A 10,208-nucleotide genomic window follows, 5' to 3' on the forward strand; every position below is an offset into this window, starting at 1 on the left:
CAAATATTCCTGGTCCAGAAGGGGAAAAAATTAAGGAAAAATGTATGTATGTAATTGAAAAAAATGAAGGGTATAAAACTTTAAAGTGTTACTATGAAGTCATGTCAGGTAAAGCAAATGTTAATTTAGATATAACGCCTACTTTATTAAATTGTTTTAAATATGCACCAATAACGAGTGTTGACGTAGAACGTAGTTTCTCGTTGTACAAACATATTTTAACTAATAGAAGATTTAATTTTAATGAAAATAATTTAGAAATGTATTTAATCATCAATTTTAATTCAAAAATGTAAAATTAATATTAAATGTAATTAATGTAATATTAATTAATGAATATATAAAAACGACTTGCAATTTTATAGTGCAATTTATTTTGCAATTTTTATGGGATTTTTGGTGCAATTATACAATTTTATTATGCAATTTTTGAGTGTTTTTAATGCAATTAAATCCGGTCTTTGCTCATGTGTGTCACCGGCCTAATAGAGCGTATTACCGGCTCTACCCATTATCCCCTCCAATTCCAATCCTACTATGAATGCATTCAAAACCTAACGCCTAACCTAACCTAACCTAACCTAACGCCTTACAGACCGAGCCACAACACTCGGACATGATGTTATAGCTTTTAAATACTATTTAAACAGTTTAATTTGCCACTAATTACAATGATTCAAATATCACCCTGTATATATATATATATATATATATATATATATACATACATATATACATAATAAGTAATATTGTCACTCTGTAAATAATAATCATATTTATATGAAAGATAATGTGAACAGGATGTGTAAGTAATAATAATTCTAGGTTAAGGCTAAACATACATGTATATTAAAATTATTACGTATTAAATCGAATAATATTGAACTTCGATATTTACGTTAGACGTTAGATGACAGATGTTAGATGTATGATATTTACGTTAGACGTTAGATGTTGATATGTTACATTATTTGAAATAAATATAATTTAAATATACGATTAAAAAATAAAAACATTTTTATTATAATAAATAGAAATGGAAAATTTGAAAACACTTTTAAATAAACTCAACGTTCAATATGAGTTTGTAAAACTATGTGATTTAGAAAAAGGAAAAAAATATGAGATTACTCGTTTCAAATATGTTGATACAAGTTATAGCAATGCAATAGTTATTATATTAGATGATAAATTTCAAGTATTTTTACCAATAGATATTTAGAGGTATTTACAAAAGAAAATATGTCATCGTGTAATCAAAAATCGAAAAATAAATTTAATCTTATTTATAAAGGTGAAAAAAAATTAAATAAAGGAAAAACAATGCATTTGATAGATTTTGAATAAAAATAAAATTTACTTTTATAAATGGTATTTATAAAAGTTAAAAACGGTTGTATTCGTTTATCAGAAAAATATTACAATAATAATAATTATAAAATAGGTCTGGATTCAATATTTTTAAAAAGTTTAAATTTGATTAATATTGTAACAGAGTGTAAAATACAAATTCTTGATAAATGTATAGAAATAAAAAAAGAAAAATATAGTATTACAGAATTAAACAAGCTATTCAAACCTATAGTGTTATCTAATGTTAATAAAAAAATTGAAATAAAATCTACTTATTATTATAGTTTAGATGAAAATTTAAAAAAATATTTAGGTATTCCAAACACAACATTTGATTTTTCATTAGTTGGTAATAAATCAATAATGTATTATCCTACATCCGATGAAAAATATATAAATATAGAGAAAGAATGTGAATTTAGATCAAGTCGAAATGGTTAAATCCCACCAGGTACAGTTGTTATAGGTCTATATTCAATAAGTGAAATTGAAAATGTATTTAATTCATTAAGAGTTAAATTTGTGAAAAATGTTCCTAAAATAAATCTTGAAATCAATAAAATTGTATTAAAAATAACTGCTTCAATTGGTCTGTGTTTTGATGAATATTTATCAAATTGTTTAGGTTTTGATTACATTGGCGATTTTAGAAAAAATATGATACCTATAAATGAAAAATGGCCTAGGGAGATAAAAGAATTAGGTATTGTGTATGCACCAACAGATATTTACTATACAGTAATAGGATTAAAAACTCCAACATTTGACACTAAAAGTTTTTTTAAAAATTTAAAAAATATAATAATTAGTCGAAGTAATGAAATTAAAACTGAATTAAAAGGAAACTATTCAATTGCACAATGGAATAGTTTATTACCTTCAAGTATCGAATTACAAAATGATAATAATTTTATTACATTAACATCAAACAATTATTTTTTCTTGGATAACAATTTTAAATTAAGTTTAGGGATTGATAAGTATTGTTTACATAAACATATTGGAGAAAATTCTATCTTAAATAATAATATAAACAAAAAATTATTAGAAGTACATTGCAATATAATTGAAAAATCTTTTTCATCTGTTAATAATATCAATCCTTATATAAAAACTAATCCAATAATGTATATACCAGTTAAAGGAAATTTTCAAATTATAGAAGTACATATTATAGACCAAAATGGTAAAAAATATTATTTTGATGATGATGATGATTTTATTGTTTATCTTGATTTAATTAAAGAATAAATATTAAATTATTTTTCTATAGAATATTTCTATTGAAAACAAATACATATATTATATTATATTTTAATCACTAAAAGTTTCTTCAATAGAACCTTTTTCAATATTAAACAAAAATTCATCTTCTCTTATGAAAAAAAAAATAACAAATTGTATCTTTAGGTAAATCTTCATGTAACTCAATATGTAAAATAATTATTTTTTTAGTTGCAGAAATATTTATTGGTTGATAAATTGTTTTAATTAGAAATATTGCTCTATATAAATTAAAATCATTTGGATCATTATACATTAATGGAATTTCTTGATGATTTTTATGATAAGTTAATTTATAAGACATTGAATCCTCATAAGATTGGCAAAATTTATCATTCTTAAATTCTTCATCTTGACTTTCTCCAGGATAACGTCTTCCATTTATTTCAAACCAATGGTTTACAACATAACACAGATAACATAACAATGATCAAATTCACCAGGATCATGATCTTGAGTATTTCATTTTTTTGTTTGTAATCCAAAACCACAAAACACAGGAGGACTTTCACTTCGATATTGAGATGTTAAATCAATTTTTATAGTTCTTCCTGATATATTTTTTGCTCAATACGTTGCCATGATTTAAAATTAAAAGTATACATTTTTTCTTGAGAAAATTTAGTTAACTCATTTAACAATAAAACTTTTTGCAAAGAACTGTATTCTACAATTGGAATTTTAATTGTAAATTCATCAATAATAATTTTACCATCTTCTGCAACAACCTTTTTTAATAATGCATCATCATCAGTATTTCTAGTAAAACATATCACAATTGAAAACAGGATATGGATGGCCTTTGAAAAATGGTAAACCAAATTGTGATAAGTTAACCGTAACATTAAAATGACCTCCACCTTTAAAATTGCTTACAAAACCTGAGTTTATAGTTAGTCCGTATTCACTCAGAGAGTGCCTTATCACACCTTTAATTGTACTAACTCTTCCACCATACTCAATTTCAGATATGATTTTACCATTTATTTTAACTACAACTTTACTATATAAAAATGGAGGAAAATTATCAATTAGTTGTATTTTGAATCTTTAGGATATTCTTTTCCATCTTTTTGCAAATATCTACCATACATAGAAAACTTTGATTTTCTAATATCCAGAAAACTATCCATGTTATTTATTTTAAAAATTGTATCTTTATTAGGTGTATTAAGTTGGATGTCATTCGTAGGTATCCATGTTTTAGTTTGTACTTTTTCAATAAAAGGATCATCCTTTTTGAAAATATTATACATTATTTATAATAGCAAAGAATAAAAAAAATAATAAAATAAAATCTTTATTTCATTTAACTATGCGATGTAATTCAGTGTCACGGCTAAGGTCTTTGGTCCCTCAGGTTATGGTAAAACAACACTATTGAAGTTTATAGTTGTAAATCATTGGACTAACTATAAAAATGTATATATTTTTACAAAACGTATCGACCAACCAATTTATAATGAATTAACAAACATTTTTGAAGGTATACTTGAGATTTATTTTCATATCTCTGATACGATAATCTCTGTAGATGAATGTAAACGTGATAGTTTAGTTATTTTTGATGATATTCCTAAAGATGAACAGAAAGCTCTTCATGAACATATGACAAGATCAAGACCAAAAGATATTTCAGTTATTTATTTAACACAATGATATAGTACAGCAAATAAACAATATATAAGAAAAAATTTAACTATTCTAATAGTTTTCAAATTAACTCATCATATATATTAAAAAAATATTGGGATGATTTTTTAAGTAATACTATTTCTTTAAATGATTTTAAAACTTTATGTTCAGATTGTTGGGAAAATGACTATGGATTTATAAAAATCGATCTAATCAATAATCGGTACTACTTTACACTTGAAAAATCAATATGGAATATAATAAATGAATGTTAAACTCAAAAGAATTTAAGGGAAATAATAAAAAAAATTTTTAAAAATGTACATTTCCAGAGCCACAAGAAACACAAAACAATTTTAAGGAAGGAACTAATTTAGAAAACGAACCTGAAAATATTAAAGAATTAATTCATCTTGAAGAAAATTTAAAAAATCAGACTCATCACATTCTGAACAAAAGTTGAATAATTTAAAAAAATATGAATATGAAGATGAAGATGAAAATAATGTAAAAAAATTAAAAGAAAAAGAATTTTCACCAGCAAAGTTAGAAAAAATAATTAATGTTAAAAAAAATTTAAAAAGTAACTATAGAAAAAGAGTTTTAAACGATAAATATTTAGCAGAAGAACTAGTAAAACATTATGAACCATTACTAAAAGGCTTATCAAAAGTCGAATTATCTGTAATCTGATTACTCGAACGTACACAATAAATCAACTATCAAAAATATTATAGTACTTTTTATTTAATTACGACGTCCAGTGATAATCGAGTCACACGATTACCACCATCTTCCTGTTTTAACAACTAACTTATATACGCATCTTAAATTTTGATGAATAATGTAAAAATTATTGAATAATTAGTTTACAAAATAAATGTCTTCTTAACCTAGTTTTTACATACTAACATTTCTTTTTACTACATCTTGCATAATTTATATTATTGTTATCCTAGCCTACTTGTATGCTTTTTGTTGTTGTTTAATTTTATTTGTTATGATATTTCTTATTACCTATAATTGTTTACTTGACCTAATGTTTAAGTACTAACAATTAAAAGCTTATTACAACACTGTTAATGATATTAAAGAGGTTGCTATTAAAACTGATAATGATATTCAAAAAATGTTAATACCTACTTCTTATAAACCTTGTAATCCAGAGGTATTACGAATATTAGGTACAGAGGATTACGAAAATATTAAAACACCTAAAAGTTCTCCGATAAAAACCACAAATAATTCTCCTATGCCCCCAAATATAATAATAGGTGAAAATACTCAAAAATATTTACCAGTTTTAGATCCAAATAATACATTTAGAATACATTTTAATAAAAAAATTGGACACATGATTGGAAAATATCCAATATTGTTTGACTTTGATGATATAATTTTAAATGGAAAAAAACATATACTAACTCCAGGTATGTGGAGATTGTTAACTCAGCCAGATGTTCCAAAAGAAAATTTTTATGCAAAAGAAGATTATCAAAATTATGCAAAAATATTAAGTGAAACAGATTCAATATATCAAAATAATAATAAATCAACAAAAAAGCCTAAATCAAGTAAAGGTGACAAATATATTAGAATGATTAGTCCTATTTGGAAAAATATTAATTCAAATAAAACATCAACAATACCAAAAGAAAAGAAAATATCAACAATACCAACAGAAAATAAAACACAAACAAGACCAGATTACCCGACAATCATAATAGCAACAGAAAATAAAGGATCTAGTTTAATGAATTATAAAAATAACGAAGTTGAATATTATTGGATAGATAATATGAAACAATTAAATGAAAGATTATATTTAATAGCAGCTGAAGAAATAGCAGGAAACTATGGTTTTCATAATGAAAAACTTGGCATTCTTAAATTATTTAAAACAAAAATGGAACATTTAATAGATGATCGTAAAGGTATTGAATATTTACAACAATATGTGGTCAATTTACCAAAAGAAATAACGAATGACATAAATGAATTAAGAGAAAAAATATATTATTTATCTAATGAAGAAAGAGCGGGAAATCATAAATATCATGATGATAAACTTGAAATTCTTAATTTTTGTGTTAAAAAAATGGAAAAATTAATTGATATTCCCAATAAAGGACTAATATATTTATGGTCATTTATTTCAAGTTTACCAAAGAAAATTATAAAAGGTGCAGGGTTTTTTAATGATTTTTTGAATTGTAAATTTTTACCTTCAATGTATTATCCTATATACAATTATTTAGGACCATTTACAAATTTAGAGAAAAATATAGAAGAAAGTATACAACCGATCAACGAATTAGACAAAGCTGCAAGAGAACATGATTATTTTTATAAGAATCATAAAGATATTAAATCAAGACATATTGCTGATAACATTTTACAACAAAAAGCATTGGAAAGACATAATGATCCTGATAGTTCTATGTCTGAAAAAATTCCGGCTATTTTAACTGCATATGCAATGAAAGGTAAAAGACATTTAGGAATGAATTTAATATTTGAATAAATTTTTTAATATTTTGTATAATAAGTATACTATTTTGAATTAAATAAAAATCAAATAAAAAAATTACAAGAAGCTCATGAAAATAATACTAATGCAACATTTCAAATTTTTAGTAACAAAATATTTAATGGAGCAAATATTTTTCATTTAGATAAAATTCAATTAGATAAATTAAAAAATGCTAAGGAAAAAAAATTTTGAGTAAGGTTAGAGGTTCGAAATTCACAAATTAGAGATAAAAAAGGTGGATTTTTACCATTAATTTTTGCAGAGATAGGTGCGGCTAGTGCGTTAGTTGGAGGTGTAAGTGGAATTGTTAACACTGTTAATGGTTATAAACACAAAAAAGCAGTTGAAAAAAAACAATTCGACATAATAAAGAAATGGAAAAAATTAAAGGTTCTGGGTTGAAAAAAAAACAAATTGAAAAAATGAATTATTTCAATAAATCGACATTTTTAAAAAATATTAAACAAAAAAATCTAAAAATTGATCCGTTAAGTAATTTTGATATAATACAATTTGGAAATAATATAAAAATATTCAGAGGTTGTTTCATGAGAGATGAATTACCTAGAAAACCATGGTTAAATGAATGTGGCATACTTAATTCAAATAATTCTACTAAAAATGGATCTTATTAACTCCTTAAATATTGTTACTATGATTTAAAAAAAAAACACTCAACTTATATTATTAAATATTTTTTAAAGAATTTTATTTAATTTTTAAATTTTTTATAAGTTGACATTTTAAATTTACATACTATAATTATCTATATTGATATAATAATAATATAAATTAATTAATAAATAGACGATTCATAAATAACTATATTTATTTGGCATCCACAGTTATTGAGCAACGCACCTAACTTAGGTTAAATAGTAAATATATAACATACTATATGGTATTTGCTTGATATATGACAGTTTTTAGTGTAGCATACAAATACTGCTACAGATTCTAAATAATACAATATTAATAAACAAAATGGAACTTTATGTACCTATTTAATGAAATATATATTGTTTGACATGGGCTGGATTATATGGGATAGTTCTATAATATATACTTTAATAGACAATAATATAATATAACAAACCTACAAGTATACTCTATGTAGTACTAAATATATTACAGTTTTTAGGTGAGTTGATTGTTTGAGGTAATGTAATTTGGTAATTATAAATTGTATGTATGATACAAAACTGCTGCAGATACTAAATAATTCAATAATAATTTATTATAAACTAATAGATCTTCATGTATTTAATTAAATTCTGGCAGTTAAATTTTATAATGATATATGGCTATACTATTTGATATTACTTATGTAATTAGGTTTATGGAGGATATTATACAATATAAGATTATTGATAGATATCACTATACTATACAGGTAGGTTTGTTCATGAGCATAAAATAAAGTAAATTAATAGAAAATTGATAAATAACTATATATAAGTGACTATTTATCAACGCATCTAAGTTAGACAAGGGCACGATTATGTGGTTAGATAGGAACTATATAACATACTATGTAGTAGGTACTTGATATATTACAGTTTATATAATTTTAGTGTAGTATATAAATACTGATACAGATTCTTAATAATAGGTATAATATTAATAAACAAAATAGAACTTTATGTACCTACTACTATTTAATTAAAGTCTGAATATTAAATTTTCTTAGTGATATGACTATATACTATTTAATAAAACTTATATAGATAGAGTATTATATAAAATAAACTAACTAATAGATCTAATAGAACTAATCAAATTCTGGCAGTTAAATTGTATAATATAAATTTTATTTTTGTTATTTATTAAAATGTATTATTATTATTATTATTATTATTATTATTATTATCACTACTCATAACATTATTGTGTATTGTGTTTCAGTTTCATCAATGCTCGGTACGTCAGTCCGCCAGAAGCAGTTTGGCGACTGCTTTCGTACGAGTTGCATAAGCCGAGCCACACGGTGATCAGGCTTCCAGTCCATCTGGAAGACTACCACACGGTGTACTTTGCTCCGGGACAAGAACTGGAGCGGGTGCAAAACGCAGCGCTGGCCCGAACAAGACTCACGGCGTTCTTCTCGCTCAACGAGACGGACCCCGAGGCCAGACAGTATCTCTACCATGAGATACCGATGCATTACACCTGGGTGGAAAGAGACAGGAGGTGGAATCGGCGCCGAAGGGTAATGGCCAACGAGACGTTGTCTCGGATGTACGCGGTCAACCCCCTAGATCGAGAGCGATTCCTCTTGCGACTGCTGCTGCTGCACAGGAGAGGTCCTCAGTCGTTCAGAGACATGAGGACCGTCGGCGGGGTCGTGTATCCGACCTACGCGGCGGCGGCGGTGGCGCTTGGACTCCTGGAGCATGACCAAGCCCTGCTGGCGAGCATGACAGAGTCTGCGGCCGTGGACACTCCCGCACAGCTGCGTTACCTACTGGTGACGATCCTTCTGTACTGCGAGGCCACGGATCCACTGGCGTTATACGTGGCAAGCGAGGAAGAAAGTATATTTCTTTTATTATATTTGAATAGACAATAGTACAATATAATTAACCTACATGTATACTTTGTAGTACCTACTACCTACTTATAATAGGTATATTACAGTTTTTTTTAAACAAAATACAACTTAATGTATTTAATTAATTTCTGGCAGGTAAATTGAAAAATGATATGACTATACTATACTAATTAAACTATTTAATAAGTAATGCTCGCTTTTATCTACACATTTACCATGACCAACGCGCCTAAATGTATCTTTTATAGGTACTTGACTTGATTGAATAGAAAATAGTACAAGTACAATATAACTAACCTTATATTACATTTTATTGCGTTTTATTATTTTACATTTAACAAGCAGTACATATTTCGGTCCATTGTATTAAAATAATATAAACATTTCTAAGAGTACTACATGTGAAATAATAAAAAACTTATCTAGTACACAACTTACAAATGACCTAGATCAGTAGTAAGTAGTAGTAGTAAAAAAGAGTGTAGAGAATTTTAACTTAAAACAATAAAAAGAAAAACTTTTAATGACCGCGCGTTGTTCATACATATTTAATATAATTTTGTGTGGGTTAGGTATTATCGTAACAATAACAACAATGACTTACATTTTAAAAATGTATTGCACTTTATAACAGTAAGAGTTTAGGTACTCATATGCAATAAGAGCATTTATATGAAATTATTGTATAAGTTGAATGTAAGGCTTATGTTACACTAATAAAATTGATCACCACTATGTATCAAATAACACAAATCAGTAGTTAATATGTTACACTGTAGTACAAACAAAGTTAGTGAGTTAGTGTGTAGTAGTGACATAGGTCAATTTAGTGAAAGTTGATAAATTTAATGC

Source organism: Myzus persicae, unplaced genomic scaffold, assembly GCF_001856785.1.
Source record: "Myzus persicae strain clone G006 unplaced genomic scaffold, MPER_G0061.0, whole genome shotgun sequence".
NCBI lineage: Eukaryota > Metazoa > Arthropoda > Insecta > Hemiptera > Aphididae > Myzus > Myzus persicae.